Source organism: Sminthopsis crassicaudata, chromosome 5 (genome assembly GCF_048593235.1).
Source record: "Sminthopsis crassicaudata isolate SCR6 chromosome 5, ASM4859323v1, whole genome shotgun sequence".
Taxonomy (NCBI): domain Eukaryota; kingdom Metazoa; phylum Chordata; class Mammalia; order Dasyuromorphia; family Dasyuridae; genus Sminthopsis; species Sminthopsis crassicaudata.
In genome coordinates, this window is record NC_133621.1 from 136,437,542 (window position 1) to 136,455,884 (window position 18,343).

An 18,343-nucleotide genomic window follows, 5' to 3' on the forward strand; every position below is an offset into this window, starting at 1 on the left:
AGTATTTGACAAACCCAAAGACCCAAGACTTTTGGGATAAGAAGTCACTATTTGGCAAAAACTGCTGGGAAGATTAAAAATTAGTATGGCCAAAACTAGGCATTAACGCATACCCAATACCCTATACTAAGGAAAGGTCAAAATGGGTTAATGATTTAGATACAAAGAGTCATATAAGAAAATTAGAAAAAGAATAGTTTACTTTTCAGATGGAAGGAATTTGTGGCTAAAGAAAAACTGGGGTACATTATTAAATACAAAATAGATAATTTTGATTATATTATTTTTTTGTACAAGCAAAACCAATGCAGACAATATTAGAAGGGAAGCAATAAACTGAAAAAAAATATTTTTACATTCAAGAGTTCTGATAAAGGCCTCATTTCTAATGTATATAGAGAATTGACTCAAATTTATAAGAATTCAAGCCATTCTACAATTGATAAGTGTTCAAAGGATATAAATAGAAAATTGATAGATCAGGAAATTTAAACCATTTCTAATCATATGAAAAAGTGCTCTAAATCACTATTGATCAGAGAAATGCAAATTAAGACAATTCTGAGGTACTACTCTATACTTCTCAGATTGGCTAAGATGATAGGAAAAGCTAATAATTAATGTTGGAGAGAAGGTAATAAAACTGGGACACTTATGTGTTGTTGGTGAAGTTGTGAATTGATTCAACCATTCTGGAGACCAATTTGGAACTATGCCCAAAGGGCTATCAAACTGTGCATACCCTTTGATTCATCAGTTTTTCTACTGGGCCTGTATCCCAAAGAAATCATAAAGGAGGGAAAGGGACCCACCTGTGCAAAAATATTTTTGGCAGCTATCTTTGTAGTAGCAAGGAACTAGAATTTGAGTAGATGCCCCTCAGCTAGAGAATTGCTGAATAAATTATGGTATACAAATGTTAATTGTTCTATAAGAAATGATCAGTAGGATCATGTCAGAGAGGCCTGGAGAGACTTACATAAACTAATGCTAAATGAGGTGAGGAGAACCAAGAGATCATTATACACAGCAACAATATGACTATATGATGATCATTTCTGATGGACATGGCTTTTTTCAACAATAAGATGACTCAGGCCGGTTCTAATGGTATTGTGATGAAGAGAGCCATCTGCAGAGAGTGGAGTATGGGAACTGAGTGTGTATCACAATATAGTATTTTCACTTTTTTTGTTATTGTTCGCATGCATTTTTTTCCTTTTTGATCTGATTTTTCTTGTGCAACATGATAATTGTAAAAAAAAAAAAAAAAAAAAATATATATATATATATATATATATAAATTGCACAAATTTAACTTATATTGGATTTCTTGCCATGTAGGAGAGGGGTGAGGGGAAGAAAGAAAAAAAATTTAGAACATAAGATTTTGCAAGGATGAATGTTGAAAAGTATGCATGCGTATGTTTTGAAAATAAAAAATAAATAAAAATAAAAAGCTTTAATACAAATAAATAAGTATGGTGTCCCCAAAGTCTTAAAACTTAAAACATCATTAAGACTTTTGGACAAGATTAAGAGCATATGAGGGTGGAGCATAATACTCTATGAAAGTGATTTGCTAAATTGTTCATTAACTTTTTATTTTTTTGAAATTTTCTTCATGTGTAAAAGGAGATTAAAAGTATCTATTTTGCAGAATTTTAGGAATAAATGAAATATTATATGTAAAGATCTTTCCAAATTTGAAAATTCTTTATAAATGTTAGCTATCATTATTCTTCTTCTTATGGTTGTTTTTTTTTTTTTTTTTTTTTTTTGTTATTGTTTTTATTTTACTTAAAAGAATCTTGAGAAGTTTTAAAGAATTAACACATTGCTGGGGGCAGCTAGGTGGTTCAGTAGCTAGAGGGAAATTTGGGATATGTCATTTTTTATAAATGAGATAATACATATACATGCTTAGCATACTTTTAAAATCTTTTAAATACCATTATTCTTCTAACACCAGATTTCCAACTGCAAATATCAGGTTACTAAATATAAAGTTGTTATAGGATGAATGTTTTATTGTTATTCTTTGTGAATGTGTATAGATTTTTTTGCCTTTCTTATTCCATATTATAGTATTTGTTTTCTCTCTCCCCCATTTATCCTATTTCCCCATGTTCATTTGTTTCTTTCCACACATCATTCTTTTTCTTTCTGTTCTCTTTTCTAAGAATCTATTCCTCTCTGTGATACTCTAAGGTTGGAGTGCAGAAATTACTTTCCAGTTTGTATTGAGGAGGAAAAATGAGAAAAGTTAAGAAAATAGTACAAATGCATTGATTCATTTTACAAACATAATTTTGTATCAATGTATTTGCTTGTAATGTGAATTTTGTTTATATTTAATATCATTAAACGTAACAGTGCTTTATAGACATGAACATTACCTATTTCATTTTTTGTCTACTTCAAGGGGAGGAAAGGCACAATTTTTCAAGAACTCAGATTGTTACAGAACTGCTTTTAATGTTAGTATACTGGTGACAAAAGGCCAGGATGTAAGATGAAGGAATAAGAGAGAAGACTTTTTTTGGGAGAAATTGAAAATTTGGGGGTATCTATTAGTATTATTAATCATTGTAATTGTCTAAGATGGCAATGCACTATTATAGGCAATGCCAATGAAATATATTTGTATTTTAAAGAAAGAATGAAGTTTTAGGGGCTGTGTGTGTGTGTGTGTGTGTGTGTGTGTGTGTGTGATTGATAAATTCCCAATGAAAAAATTTCCTTTAGCAATGAAGATCAGTACCTGCTTTGAAACTTGGCAACTTGGGAGGGAAAGGAGTCTGAGAGGTTAAATATCTTGTCCATTTACATAGTCTATACATATCAGATGTAGGGCACAAAACCATATCTTTTTGACTCAGAGACCATTTGCTAATCATTATGAGTTCATAAAAGTTTTGAAGGAATTTTCTAAACTATACATTCTCATAAGATTAGGGAACAAAACAAAATAAAGTGGAGAATGTATTTTATGTTTTAATAAAATCTAAGAAAAATTTGGTTAATGTGATGACTTGGCAAATTATTTAAACTTTAGTTATCCCCTCACACAAAAACAAATAACCCCCCCAAAAAACTCCACAAAAGCAAGCTAATTAAAAAAAAATCAGTTAATATTATCAGTGAACTTTTCAGGAGAAAAAAAAAAAAAGTAATGTGATGTCACAAAAAAACTCATCAACTCAGAGTCACTATATACAACTTTCTCAAGCTATTCCCTTTGTCATTATGCATGAAAATGGGAAAAATGCTAATAACATTAATTTCAGCAGATTGTATTTAAAATTAGACTTATAAACTAAATAGTAAAATGAATTTCACTGTTTAACACATATGTGAGATGAGTTAATTTAGCATTTTTAGTTAAATGTCTTAAGGATTATTTTTGGCCCAAGATTGAATTGTCCCATGTTTTGTATTAATCTAGAATCATAAAAATTGCTTGCTTAGCAGTTTGGAGAGGTTAGTAGTGATGTTGCATTTGTGTTTATGATTTGAAAAAATAATTGAAATCTGCTATTTCTAAATCTGCTTTTTTTCACTTTTAATATTTTACTTAGTTTTTTTCATTTATTTTTTAGTTTGTAAGCTTTAACAAAAGTCACCTTCAAGCACAAAATATTAAAAAAAAAAACCCCACTGATCCCAAGTAATTAACATGCATGATGCTTAACAGCAACACAAACATATTACTTTAAATAAACTGCCAATTTATAAAGCTACACCTTGATATGTGACTGGATGATAACATTTGGCAGGGGCCCAGGAAGTTGAGCCCTTGCCAAATCACAGCAGTCAGGGAGTTATGTAAATGAGAGCCCTTCATAGAAAATAGCCTGCCTTTATTCCCAATCACTTGAATTTAGAAACTGTCATCTGTTCTTAATTGTTAGGATGGTACTTAGACAAAAAAAGTAGTCTGGCAGGTGGGCTATTTCATCAGAATCTGCATAGACTGGTCTGACCTGTAGTAAATGGATTATAGGAATAATTTTTAAATGTCTTTTCTAGCTATGAAAAAAGTATATATTTGCATTTGTAACATTTTGGTTCATTGAATTACTTGGAAATGAGCATATTTGGGGTCATAGGACTTAAAGGTTAAAGGGAACTTAAGAGATAATTTTATCTAACCTTCTCATTTTATAGATGAGGAAACTGAGGTCCAGGGATGGTTAATGACTTGTTCCAGTAGTAAATTAAATATATTATAATAAGCTTTTGCCATACTTAGTTAATTTTCTGCATTCTTCATCAGCTATGGTTTATGAATGGTCTTCTCACAGATTCCTTTATAAGAAAAATTGTTTATTAATTCATGGGATCACAGATCTAGAACTGGAAGAGGCTCCTCAAACCATATTTTTCAACCACTTCATTTTGCAAATTAAGAAACTGAGGCAGAGGAAAATTAAATGATTTGCCCAGTGTCACATAGATAGTATGTTAATGTTAGTGCTCTTGTAATTCCTTGAAGTCACAGATGTGTGAGTTATAGGCATTTTGTCTATGTCTAAGAAAAGTTCTTCTTAGGATTAGATAGCACACATGGACTCTAGACTAATCAACCCAAATATCAGTAGAATGCTGGAAGGAAAAACAACAACAATAATGATTGTATATTTTTATGATAATTGTTAAATGTACTCCAGGTATCTGTGAGAAGACATTGATAAGAACCTCATCTTATTCTTAAAGCATTTAGAATTGATCCTCATTAATTCCTCTTATCTGGATTGACTCAATCAGGCTCCTTTCACCCATAATCCTCATCAAAGAGATGAAAAAGAGTTAACTAGTAGTAGTGGTAGTATATATTTCCTTCTTAAAATGGGCACTTGATTGCCAGATAGATTCACATAAACAAGAAAAGTTAGTAATTTGAATTTCCAAACTGAACTGCATCATGATACTTGAATCTACCTTAAGTAAAGAATTGCATTTCTACAATTACAAAGTGTGTGTGTATGAAAGAAAGGGAGAGAAAGAGAGTCTCTTTATGTGAGAGAGAGTTCTGTAAGAACTTTTACTGCTCTTCTTTTCTTTGAAAGCTATAAAAGGGTTTGTCATTCCCCCATTCATCACTGGATACTTTGAGATGAGAGTCCTGTCCAGTCAATTAAACTCTCCAATTAATAAAATATTAAAAACTCTCTAATCTCTATCTTGCCTCAGTTTCTCTGGCATTACACAATGAAGTCATCAGATACAACATGGACAAGAATACAAGAAACACCTTGGGTTTGTTTATGTGTTTGATTTTGAATTAATTTTTGGTTCTGAAACATTTTAATGTTGCCAAATGTTTGTGACCCCCTCAATAAGTTATATAACTTACAACTCACAGTTTAAGAAGCTTTCGTCTAAAATCAAGTAGAAATGTTTTTTCCTATATTTACTCTGAATCATTCTTAATACTATAGATTTAGACAGTAAGATATAGTGGATAGAATTATGACTTTGGGTTCCATAGTCTGGGTTCAAATCTTTCCTCTGAAACTTAAGAAGTGTATGTATTACTATCACCTAACCTTTCTGAAATCTGGAAAAAGTTAACTTGCTCAGAGCCATATAGCTGTTAATTTAGACTAGAAGGCCTCCTCAGTCTCCTTGCAACTGAAATCTATGATCGTAGGACTTAATAAAAACTATAAATTAGGGATTTTTTGTTGGCATTTTGAAAGAATAAATAATTTCTCCAGTGATATATTCTCTCCATAGAGATAAATTACAGTCTCTCAATGGCTTCACCACTGTGTTACCTGCTTCATTTTCTGGTTATGCATTTCCTAAATAATGAATGTTATACCACATTACATTCAAATCGCTGTTGGTCAAGTGCTTTGTTAAGGCTCATTATAAATTTTTTCTATTGTCCTTGGAATTTTTGTTACTTTATTTTGAGATTATGTTTTTCCATTGGATGTGTCCATTCCATTTCAAATGATTTATTAAGGTAAAAGTCCCTATCTTGAACATTAACATTTTCTTGGTATTACATAGAACTGTGGTGCTCCATGATCAAGGTTTCTTCATCTTGGGTCTCCAATCTTATGTGGATGTTGTTGCTGTTGTTTTGTTGTTTTTAATATTTCACAATGATTTCAATATAAAGAATTTCATTTGAAATTCTATGCATTTAATTTTATTTTTTAAAAACATGATTCTGAGATGGGGTATATAGGCTTCCAGCAGACTGCCTAAGGAGTCTATGACATACTAAATGTCAAGAATTCCAGTTCCAATCATTTCAATGTTTACATAAAAGTAGTTAAGCAGTTACAAATCTCTTTATAATTCTAAACTTAAAATCTTGTTTGGGGGCTAAAATATACATTTGTCACAACTTTAATTCTAATAGCAGAGAGGAAACTAACTCAAGGTACAAATTCTTTTGTTTATTTTTTTCTTCTAAAATGTCTACTATTTTTTGGGATTGTGAAAATGGTGATTTATTATACTCATTAAATAATTGTACTTTAATTCATTAACTTGGTTAATGAGGTATATAGCCTGTGTGAATTACTGCTACCCAAGAATATCAGTAAATTTCCATGATCCAAGATCCTGTGCAAAGCTTCTCACATTAGAGGAATGCAGAGATTATTGGAAACCTATTAGAAGATAGGAAAAATTTAGAAGAACCTTAGTTTCTTCCTTTCACATCTCAAAGAAAGAAATATTTAAGTAAATTTTTACATTGCTGATTAGAGTAATACAATTTTGGTGATCAACATTTTTAAATATAATAGAATATTTAGCTAGATAGTTGATTTAATTAAATCTAGCCCTTGTTTTTATATATACTATTGCAGGATATTTATGGTAAAAGAAAATAGAAACCAATAAATGTCAGTCTTTTCCTTGTGTGCTAGAAAGAGATATGCTTCTTAACTTCTGAGATACATTTTTGAATTTAAAATAGATTTTTTTCTATCTGTATCATGTGATCTATATATGGTCAAAGATTATTGGAATACTTAAGTGGAGGAGAGATCCAATAATAATTAGCATGCATTCTTGCATTGACAGTTACATTACTTTTCTATAGTTTTATTAATTATATTGTATTATTTAAATTATATACAATGACAATATATAAGGTAGTCTATGTAAATTTCCTTATAATTGCTGAGGGACTTAAAATTTCATTTTGTAGATATTAACGACTGTAATCAGAATTAGTGAATCACATGGTCATAGCATCAGTGTATTGTATGTGTTATATTTTGGAGATAAAAAAGGAAAACCACACAAAATTTGTTATTAGTGAACTAGTTATCTAACCCTTGAAACAGCAAAATATCAAATGAAATGTGAAAATACACATTTGTATAGCTTTTAAAATATTGTATACTAGTTTTTAATCACTGAATTAAATCTGTATTTTATTTTAAAAAGATTAATTATTTGAAAAAAGAAAGATTATTTAAACATGAAAAGGAAACTTATGTGGTATATAAACCCCAAGCTACTGTCCATTTATTTTCCATTAGAAAAGTGTCCCAGTGATTTTTTTTTTTTACCCTAGTTCCTCATTCAGAGTTTTCTCATGTAGTACAGCTCTATTGATGGCCTTTTAAGGACATTGCTAACCTAAAAACCCTCAAATTCAACAAACAGCTAGTGTGGAAAACCCCTGGCTTAGAGAACTGAGAAGTCTAGGATATTCTATTTTTTAAAAAATCACTGAAATTTAAAAAAAAAATACCTCTTGCAATTTGTAAAATAAAGAGATTAGGCTAGATAATTCCTAAGTCCCTTTCCATTTCTAACATTCTAATAACCTTTGGAGGTACCTTTCTCTTCTAAAATTCTGTGATTATGTGACTACTTACAAAATCCTCACTCTCTATTTCTTAGTTTTGCCCTAGGTGTGTAAATGATACTATCTGGATGTTCATTGTAATGTAATGTGAGTGAGTACTACAAAGCAAGCAATGAAAAATCCTTTAATTACAGTAAAAATAGGTGGAATCTTTACATTTGCTTAAATTTACATAACCGAAATTTTACACCTGATCCCAAGCTTGAAAGATACATTATATTACTCATGAATTGTTTTCAAAGCTAGAAGCTCATTAACATTGAGGAGACTTAGTGATTCTTCATTTAGGATTTAAGATCCTAGTAACAGTAGGATGAAACACTGTCAGCAATTTCCTCCTGTTTAAAAGAAAAGGCTTGACTAGGGAAGGGTATACCCAAAGTGACAGAGATTGTTATGGAGAATGAAAATGGAGACCTATGAGTTAAACTATATATATTATGCCTTTATATCAGTGATTGCACTGCATGACCTCAAGCAAAGCAGCATGTTGAATTCATCTTTTCTTGATGGAAAATGGTGAAAAGAAGAGCATATAAGCTGCCAGTTCAAAGGGCCACTTGTGAGGGACTGTAAAAATTGTTTTGTCAGTTAATCAAGTGGAGAATAATACTGGGGTTTCTTTCACATTTTGCTTTCTATAGAACTAAGTTAGAAGGATAGGAGTAAAGGAAATGCACTAGAATTCATTGCCTTTATCTCAAAAAAGCAAGAAAAGAAAGTCTAAATAAAAAATTCCATTACATTGTAAACTGAATAATATGTGTGTATTATTACCTTTATATGAATAGAAGGATTGTCCCACACAACATTTAAATGATCAGTGGGTTCATTCAGTTGTTTCATTCATTCATTATGGGGATATGGGGAGAGAAAAAGGAGATGGATCAGTGTCTGCTGTATCACTTCCTCTGTAAAGTAGTTGACGAATATGGATGATGTGACTCTAAGGTATATGTTCTTTGTAATTATTAAATTGGCTATGGATGGCAAATTATTTTTTCCAACAGAAGCAAAATGTGACAACAATCATGGCATAAAAAAAAAAAAGGAATTTCTTTGAATTAAGAAATTGTCACATATTATGCTTACTCATTAAAGTAAAACAGTTGACTAACAAAACACTGTTATCAAACACAACACTGTTTTTAAAAAGGGTGGGGTAGAAGGCTGTATCACTTCATGACATTTTTGTGTGAAGTTAAAATATGAGACATGTTTGATATTAAAAAATGTGTGGGTGACAAGCTACAGAAATAGTGAAGAATATAAACAGTATGTTTGGTAGGTGAATCAGTTCAGTCATTCACAAAACAAATTTTCTTGTCAAATGAGTGTAATTTAATCTTACATAACAATATAGTACTTTGTGTGCAGAAGTCTTTCATTCAAGGCCTGCTAGGAATAGAACTCAGAACATCAAATTGTGTTCAGTATTAGATTTGATTCCCTCTTCCTAAGTCTGAAGTGATGGTAACATTTTGCCTTTTCTTTGACTACACTTTCTATTGTGTTGCAGAATTGCAAGCTAGACTAAATACCATTTTAGCTCTTTTCCTTGTTCTTGGTGCCTGAGGCAAGTACAGTGTAAAACCATTAACCTCTTTGCCCTTTCAGAAATCAAAATATCATTTCCCTGAGTGTACATTGAATTCACACCCTATAACTATTTAAATTCCTAAAAATAAAAGTTGATGGGTTCAGTGTTCTAAAAATAATGAATACCTCTGTCTAAGATTTGCTGTTTCTATATGACTTTTGCAGCCATTGAGGAAACTGAGTTTGGATTAGCCTGGATTGTGGTTTATACTTCTAACATTATTAACAAATTGTGTTAAGTTCAGTTTTCCTAGGATTTAACTTTGTCACAAATTAAAGAGATCTCCCTTTGAAGTCAATGATGAAGCAAGAAGTTCAGAGAATATTAATACCAATGTGAATCATAAAGTTGAATAAATCTACTACCTATTTATTTCCTCCATTTAATTTGTGATATTTTAATGTTCTCTGAAAAGTAAGTTTCAGATGATATAGAAGTTTAATTTCAAGCTTGTTGGCCTGAAAAGTATAACATGTTTACATGTACAAAAGTGTCATAAAACTAAATGTTATCCCAGTAGAAGTTAAAGCAGAAAAAAAAAAGTTGTCACCAATTTTGCAAATAATAATAATAATAATAATAATAATAATTATAAATAAAAGAGGCCAAACAAAAAACAAAACTACACCATCAATCTGTAGTCATAATCTAGGCTGTATAAAAGTATCATGACACTGGGGGATAGCAAGCTAGCCTTTGAACCAGAAAGATCTTTACTTCAGTCTTATATCTGAAACACAATGATTTTGTGGACTTTAACAAGGCACTTAACCTCTCAGTGATGTAGGCTTGTGGTATCAAACTCAAATAGAAACAAGACCAGTAATAAGGATAAGGATCTCTGTGACCTAAAATGTACATTTAAAAATATAATATCTATGTTTTATTGTGTTTTAACTTATTTTGTTAGCTATTTCTCAATTACATTAGCTTCAGGCTTCATTCAAAAGTCCTCAGACTGTGTTTTTGATGTTTCTATTCTAGGTATCTCTTTAAGACTCTACCAAACTATGTAGACAGAGGGAGTGTCCTGTCCCTGGAATTCCCTATACGAATTAAATCACCAGTTCCAGGAACTATCCTAGTCTATTTACCAAAAGGAAAAACAAGTAAAAAGTATTATACCCTTTGGGAATTTATGTATCTTCAGAAAACTGAAGGAACTTCCTAAAAGATCATTTATGAGCTTGTCACTTATTAGTAAACTAATGTGAATATAATTAGTGAACTTGATTTCTGATGAAGGCATCTTCCATTTTATATGTCTGTCATCTATGTCTTTTCTTCTTCTACAGACCTCAGGTATTCAATTATCCAGAGGATAATGTTGCAAATGTTCAGATACATGTTTTTTTGCTTGTAGTGCAAGTCTATAATGTAGCCAGCCAGAATTTTCAGAATCTGTTGGATATTCTGATGTAATGTTGTAAAAATGATAATCCTGTTATTGCACTAACACTAACACATTGTAGGTACTTAAAATGCTTGTTGACTTCACTTCCTCAGCTTCCTCTTTCTGAACCTAAGAGTTGGTCATCCAAAGACAGTTTAAAAATTAAAACAAGTGTTTTCATTTTAGAACATATTTTTAGTGATTTACTTTTATTTTTCCATACTATAGCTATTATTGACATGATAACAAAATTCCTCCCTCCCCCTTTCAATGAATCTTGGAATAAAATTAATTTTGAAGTGATTTTGCTTGTAGTGTTTTAGCCTCTCTTCCTGCCTTAATATATGTATTTTTTATAATTATGTAGATGCCATGGTGCCACTTGTTTAGTGCCTCTAGAAACTGTGTGTGTGTGTGTGACAATTTCTCATCACTTTGTTGTGCTTGGGGTCTAAACAATGGAGAAGTTTTTACTCTCTATTTTATAAAATTATTCTAAGCTGACTAGTAAGTGACATCAAATAACAACAAAAACAAATGGTCAAATAGCTGAATATAGTGCTATTAATTATTCCCTCCCAGTAAGCATAGTCATAGGGTGAATTGTAAAGCAAAATTGTTTTCAAAGGACTTTTTTCATGTGGGATTATAGAACACTATCTAGAAGAGATCTTAGAAACCACCTAAACCAACGGACTGGTTTTACAGATGAGGACACTGAGACTCAGAAAGATTAAGGGATTTCTTTTAGGTCATGTATCTAGTACATGGAATAGCAACTCTTATTGGAAGCTATCATCATTAATTGTTCAATTAGGTCCTACTCTACATGGCCCCATGCATGGTATCCCCTGGGGTTTTCTTGGCAATGATCCTGAGTTGTTTTTGCCATTTCCTTCGCCATTGTCCCCATTTTACAAATCAGGAACTGAGGCAATTAGGCTTAAATGGACTGCTCAGGACTAAACAGCCACTACACATCTGAGGTGAAATTTGAATTCAAATCTTTCTGACTACAGAGACAGTACTCACATTACTTTGCTTCCTAATTACCATCAACACTTTAAGAAAAATTTAACTTATCTCTTCTGACTTGTGATTTATTGGTCATTTGTGCCTATTAAATTATCTTTTAAAACATAATTTCTTTTTAGTACAGACATGATTTGGGGGCAATAATACATTCTTCCTGAATAAATCTCCTCTACCAATGAAGAGGGGAATAGTTTAGATATTTGTCTGGGACATTGATAGGTTAAATGACTCTTCGTATCATACAAGCAGGCTGTGTCAAATCTAGGTGTTCCTGCTTCTGAGGACAGATTTCTGTGCCATGTTTTTTATATACAATATAAAAAAAGAACTTAATTCTGACAAATGCATTTTATAACAACAATAACAACAACAATAAGATTAACAGATAACATTTACACATTTATACTTGCTTTGAGGTTTGCAAAGTGCTTTCTGTATATTTTCTCATTCAATTTAAATTATGACTAAGGAAGTGAGCAGTAGGTAATTTAATAAATTTTCAGTTTTCCCCATTTGTGTTCATTTTCAACTCCATGTGGTTTATTTATTTTTATTTTTTATGGATACATTGTGAAATAAACTTGATCATAGCTATAATTGAGAAATGATTTTTTTTTAGACGGTCTCCCTTCCAGATTATGTCAGGCCAGGTGGGGATTTTAGAAATACATTTTTTAAAAATTCAGAAAGAGATGGAAAGTCATAAGAAAAGTGTTAGCACTCAACTTACACACAAAATCCCTATGTTACAATAGTTTTTTATTGTCTTATTCATGAAGATTAAATTATATGCAATTGAGCACTGATATTGACTTATTTATAGAAGGACTGTGTGGCCTTTAACAAGTGGACTTCTGTGAAATTACCCAAGAAAGTATAGAAGAAAGTAATGAGAGTAAACCTTATTACTACTCCTGAAAACAGAGCTCAAATCTAAAAATGGTAGACCAACAGCTTCTTATTTGAATAGCTATGATTCATTGACTACAAATAGCAAAACTCTTAATTTTCTGAAAGTATAACAATAGCTAGCATGTATATAGCATTTTAAGGTTTGTAAAATTGTTGACATACTTCATTTCAAAGTAAGAGAATATAGCTAAATAATTGATGCCATATTTGGGAAATATATTGAGAGTCCAGGGAGGACTTTATGTAACTCATGAAATGAGATAATTTGTTATTGAATTTATTCTTTTACGTAGTTCTCATTTATTATGGTGCTTTATTCTGGTAGTAGAAGTTTCTTCCAATTTTGGAGAATCTATAAACACTTTAAAAATAACAGTAATTTTATTTTAGCTTGACATTCAAAATTTTGGTGGGGAGGAATATGTGATAGAGCTTTAGACCCCAGTGTCAGAAAACAAAGTACTACAGCTAACTAGATTTGCAACTACAGATAAATCACAGACCCTTTTGGGGTACCAGTGATGCATGTAAAATGAGAGGGGTGAACCTGAGAATTCACAAGGTGGCATTCACTTTAAAGATTCACAGAAATCTCATTAATCCATTTTTGGTTTCAATTTATTCACATTAAAGCAGTCCTGAGTAGATTTCAAAATGCCTTAAAAAAGTAACTATTACCCTAATATTAAAAGATGAATTATAATAATAGCAAGGTAGTATTAACAAACTTTTCAATTATTCAGATTCAGTGTATGGCATGGAACACTGTCTTTCTTCACAAAGACTTATGCTTAGTAATATTTCATCTTCTATCATAACAATGCTTTTAAAGACCTGTTAGATTCATATGCTAATTCCAATTTCATATCATATTTTAATCCCTCACTATCTCTCCCTCAATTAAAATTATCTTAATCTTTCCTTTCAACTTTTTTCCACATCCAAAGGTTATCTGTTGTGAAAAATTTGACCAGAAGAATGACTGTTATTTAGCTAGTAACTTCTTGGGTCAATATCACTTTTTTTTTTTTTTTAATTAAGAACTAACTAAAGCAGTTTTGTGTGTGTGTGTGTGTGTGTGTGTGTGTGTGTGTGTGTGTGTGCGTGTGCTTGTGTTAAGATTGTAGATGTTAAAGAAGCTCTCTTTTTCATTACCATACTGTCAACTTTCCCAAAGTATTCTTTGCAGAACCACCATCATAAAAGTTTATGAAGAATTTTTACTGAAAGCATTCATGCGATGCATGCAATATATCCTCTGGTATTTAATATCATGAAGTATGACACAAGAGTGAATGAATTATTAGAACCTAGTTTACCTAGCACATTTTAAAATATTACTGATTGTATAGTGTCTTTCCATAGTGAGACACATTGTTTTAAGTTGGTTAATAGGGGTTTCCTTACCAAGGCAAGAAGAGAGGTATTTATTCTCCACTTAATCTTTCAGTTTCCATTAATGATATTATTTAAGTTTTTAACCAATATTATACTCTTTTGGGGATAATTTTTAGGATCTAGTTTTCCCAATAACAATGTGTTGAATTTTTGTTATTTGGACTTTTTTAATGAAATAAATGCTTTTAATAATCATCTTAATCAGCATTCATACAGCAGGCAGATACCTGCTGGGCATCCCAAGTTTGGCCCTTTTGTTATATGTTCTCGGGTCGGCATGCAAAGCAGGTCCTAGAATTTATTAGGACACTAACCACATAATCAAAATACCCACATTGTGTGAACTTGGCATTCTAACCAGGCTTGCAGCTTGACATGCCTTACCTCTGAAAGGTTAGTCTTTCGAAGAGTGCCATCAATATAGACAATCATTTTTTTTTTCCTGTCATCATTACATTATTGGGGGAGACTATGGAGAAGGCTTCAAATTTTGCTGGCTTTCTTATCATTTGACAATGGCATAGTCAGACAAAACACTCTAGCTTGCCAGGGCAATCCAAGCATGGGGATATCTGAAATTATTTTAATTTTTCAGAATCTATTGGACATGTCATTGTGGCACTTGGGGGCACATGGAATATGTATGAAAGTATTATTCAAAAATGAAAGAGCAGGATTTTTGCCATTCTTAAATGCATTAGGTTGCAATACAGAAGCAGGTTTGGAAAACAAAAGCTGGCAAACCTGGGGAATAAACATTTTGCATGAAAAGTTTATTCAAAACTGTGCCCTAAAGCTGTCCACAGTAATCTAGGATCAATACTGCAGTGCCACACAGTCTACAGGACTTTGGAAGCAGAAGGTTGCAGGTTTACTCGAAGGGGGTTGGGTTTTTTTGAACCAAATATCAGAACTGTTCTGTGGCTAACACAGTAGTTTAATGAATAACAAAATAGCTGCGGAGTATATTTTCTTCCAAATAATAAATCATGTTGTTTTTAAAACAGATTGCACGTAGTATTTGAAGCTGAGCAACTAAGCTTGCCAATATCAAGAGCTAATGCTTCAGCACCTTTCATTTTTCACTGTGAGCAGGAAACCTCTTCTTAAGCTCATTTATTTTCCAGAGGGAAAATCGAAGACAGTGGCATATTGTCAGAGCTGCTTTATTGTTGTCATTTACAAAGGTCACCTGAATTAATTGACTTCTTACCTCACCTAGTGTAAAGTGACTCGATTTTTGACACATTTATGGGAAAGTGGCAGGCTTTGAGAGGAAATTATCCCTTAGGTTTTCTTTATGTTGCAAAGGAATACAAATTCTGAAATTCCAATTGTAAAAACAAACCATTTTTTTTCTATAAAGCATTTTCCTTTGGTTATTAATGAATTGAATATAACTGAATGGTGAAAGGATGGAGGAATTGAAGAAGAGCTCCAGGAGGCCAAATTTCAATGCTTTACTTATTGTTAATGTCTATAGAGGCTCCATTAAAAGAGTAGAAAGTGTTTCTAACAAGATCCTAAATTTGTCTTGTCTATTTGAAAACATGCATTAAATAGTTAGGTGCCCTTTGCAGTGTTTAAAAGCATCAATTAGCCAAGCACTGTATTACATGAATCATTCTTACAGGGCTGTTGACAGACTTGACTGAGCATGGTTTTGGTCTCAGGGGCATTGCTTCTGAAATACGAGAGGGTAAATAGAAGACACAAAGTAATGCTTATAGCTAGCTATCTGTGTTTTATGTATCCGTAGTAGTGATTTTTGAATACTCGTTTCTTCCTTTCTGTCTAACATCCATCTCCTTTTCCTCTCCCAGACTATTCCAACACCCTCTCCTTTGTAAAAAAAAAAAAAAAAAAAAAAAAAAAAAAAAAAAAAAAAAAAAAAAAAAAAAAAAGTGTTCTATTCATACAACCTGTCCCTGAAGGAAAAAAAAAAAAAAAAAAAAAAAAAAAAAGGTTTATTGGTTTTGTTTCAAATAACTACATTGGAATACAATTGAGCCTTCCAGCTTGGTTTGAGCCAGGGGAATATAATAACAGTTGGTTGGAACAGTCTTCTCAAATAGGAAATGTATCAGAGAGCCAACCTGCTGTGACCCTGTTAATTACCAAAGAAGATGAGAACTCTTCTGGTTCATGGGATCCTTTTTACCTAAGCTGTACAGTTTCAGCTGCATTAGCAATCAGACGTTTGCACTGTCCCTTCTGACTGGTGAGGGGATGTTATTAAAGGGAAGTCATTTACCACAATCCTTAAGATGTAGCCTGGCAGAAATTCAATAACTGATTGTGATATGCTCATTCAGCCTCTATGCTCAGTGGTTTGGGGTCCTGACATATAACGCCATTTGCCTTAATCCATCTATGGTGGTAGTGGTGGTGGGGTTAGCAGGGTTCCGCTCCATTTTTGTTGTTGTTATTGTTGTTTTCCCGACAGTGTCTGTGTAGTTTGCTTATCACATTAAGTACATGAAGGGAAGAAAAAAAAATTCCCTTTCTCCCCTTATCATTGCCTCTCCCTTTCTCCCTCTCATCTCCTTTGATGGGCTTTCAAGCTTGTATAATGCATGTTGGAGAATTCCACAAGCACTGCTAGACATAAAAGGGGGTGGGGGAATGGAAGTATTGAATTTTTTTCCTCTAAAAGTAAAATTTGGTGTTAAAGCTTATTGAAATGCAGGCAAGAAGAAAATTCCAACAGGAGGTTTGAAGCACAAAACCAAGAACCAAATGAATGATAAACAGCACACATTAACACACACATATACATATATATGTATATGTTTATACTATAGATTTTTATTTTAAAAGCAAAGTGAAACAAAACAAAAAACTTACCCTGCAAATGCAGTTTCCGGCAAGTAGATGACTTCTTGTGTCTCTGGACCGTTGACTCCTTAGTTCCTTAGGCGTGATGATGACAGAGTTGCATTCTTCCCCGGGTGTGAAAAGGTGCATATGTATATGGGTAGACAGAGAATAAACAAATAGACACTGCATGCACAGACATGCATATGCGTCCTATTCCTATATCCTACAACATGAAGGAAAGCAGCAGCCTGCACGTGAGATCCCGGGTTTTTACAGGCAGCTCGCTTAGCCTGTCAGACTGGCGGATGCTTGCGATCCAGGAAAGAGAGATGTTGCTAGCTCTTTTTACTTCCCCTTGTTTCCATGGTGGTTAGTGGTGCATCGTTCACCCGATCAGTTGTCACACTGACATGGTGCTGCCTGCTCAGCGGTCATTAATAACCGAACACCCTCCACTCCCCAGAGAGGAGCCAATCGCTTCAGAGTGCCAAGATGTAGCACTCGGAACTGCTCGAGTCTGGTTGGCTGCAGCAACCTGTCTGTTATATGACACTGCTGCTTAGGGCACAAATAAATGAAACTGGTTTACATTTTTTTTTTCTGGAGATCATTTGTCTTTTTCCCCTTTTGGCATGGGGGCTTTGGGGGAAGATTTCTATTGGAAAAAAAAAAAGTTATCAGTCATTGAGACACTGTGAATTCCAGTTCTGAAATAGGAAAATTATAATTTATCAAGATTCCCAAACAGAAAGAACACCTCATAGATACAGCATCTGAGCACCTCTCTCTGAAGTTCAACAAAAGATTATCTGATTCAACAAAAACAGCTTGAAGCTGTGTTGGATGGAATTTGGTTCTTTACTTACCCTCCTTAATGTAGCACGGGTATTTTCTTGTAGTGCTGTGCTTTCTTGTGTTTTTACTGTTTTAAACATTGCCCTTTCCTATATAGGTTTACCAACTAACGTAATCCACTCTTTTCTAGCCTTTGATTCACACCACTGACATATAATAAGAAAAAAGATATTTTTTAAACCTTGTTTTCTAATTGTTCCTGTCCTGTTCTGCCTCTGTGGTATAAGGAACCTGTTAACTGTAATGTATGTGCATGTTTAGAATGTAGACTCTAGTACTTTAGCAAATATTACAAATCTAAGTGTATAGGTGTATATGTAAACAAATATATATCATCATACCTATGAATTTATTTTATGCATAATGGAAAATTCAGCAGATTATAAGAAGTGCTTTTAAATTGCAAGAAAGTTTAGAAAACATGATTTCTCATTTAGAAGACAAAAATATGTGAAAGTTAGCAATTTTTTTCTGACATACT

The 18,343-nt window shown here is 32.5% G+C and overlaps 1 protein-coding gene across 1 annotated transcript in view; it reads right to left on the reverse strand.

Moving 5' to 3' along the window:
- Window positions 1–17,458, reverse strand: part of LRRN3 (leucine rich repeat neuronal 3) — a 56,305-nt gene extending 38,847 nt beyond the window's left edge. Inside the window, exon 1 of the mRNA XM_074268287.1 lies at window positions 17,035–17,458. The gene's annotated coding sequence lies outside the window, so the exon portion shown is untranslated. The remainder of the gene's footprint in view (window positions 1–17,034) is intronic.
- Between the last annotated feature and the right edge of the window lie 885 nt (window positions 17,459–18,343).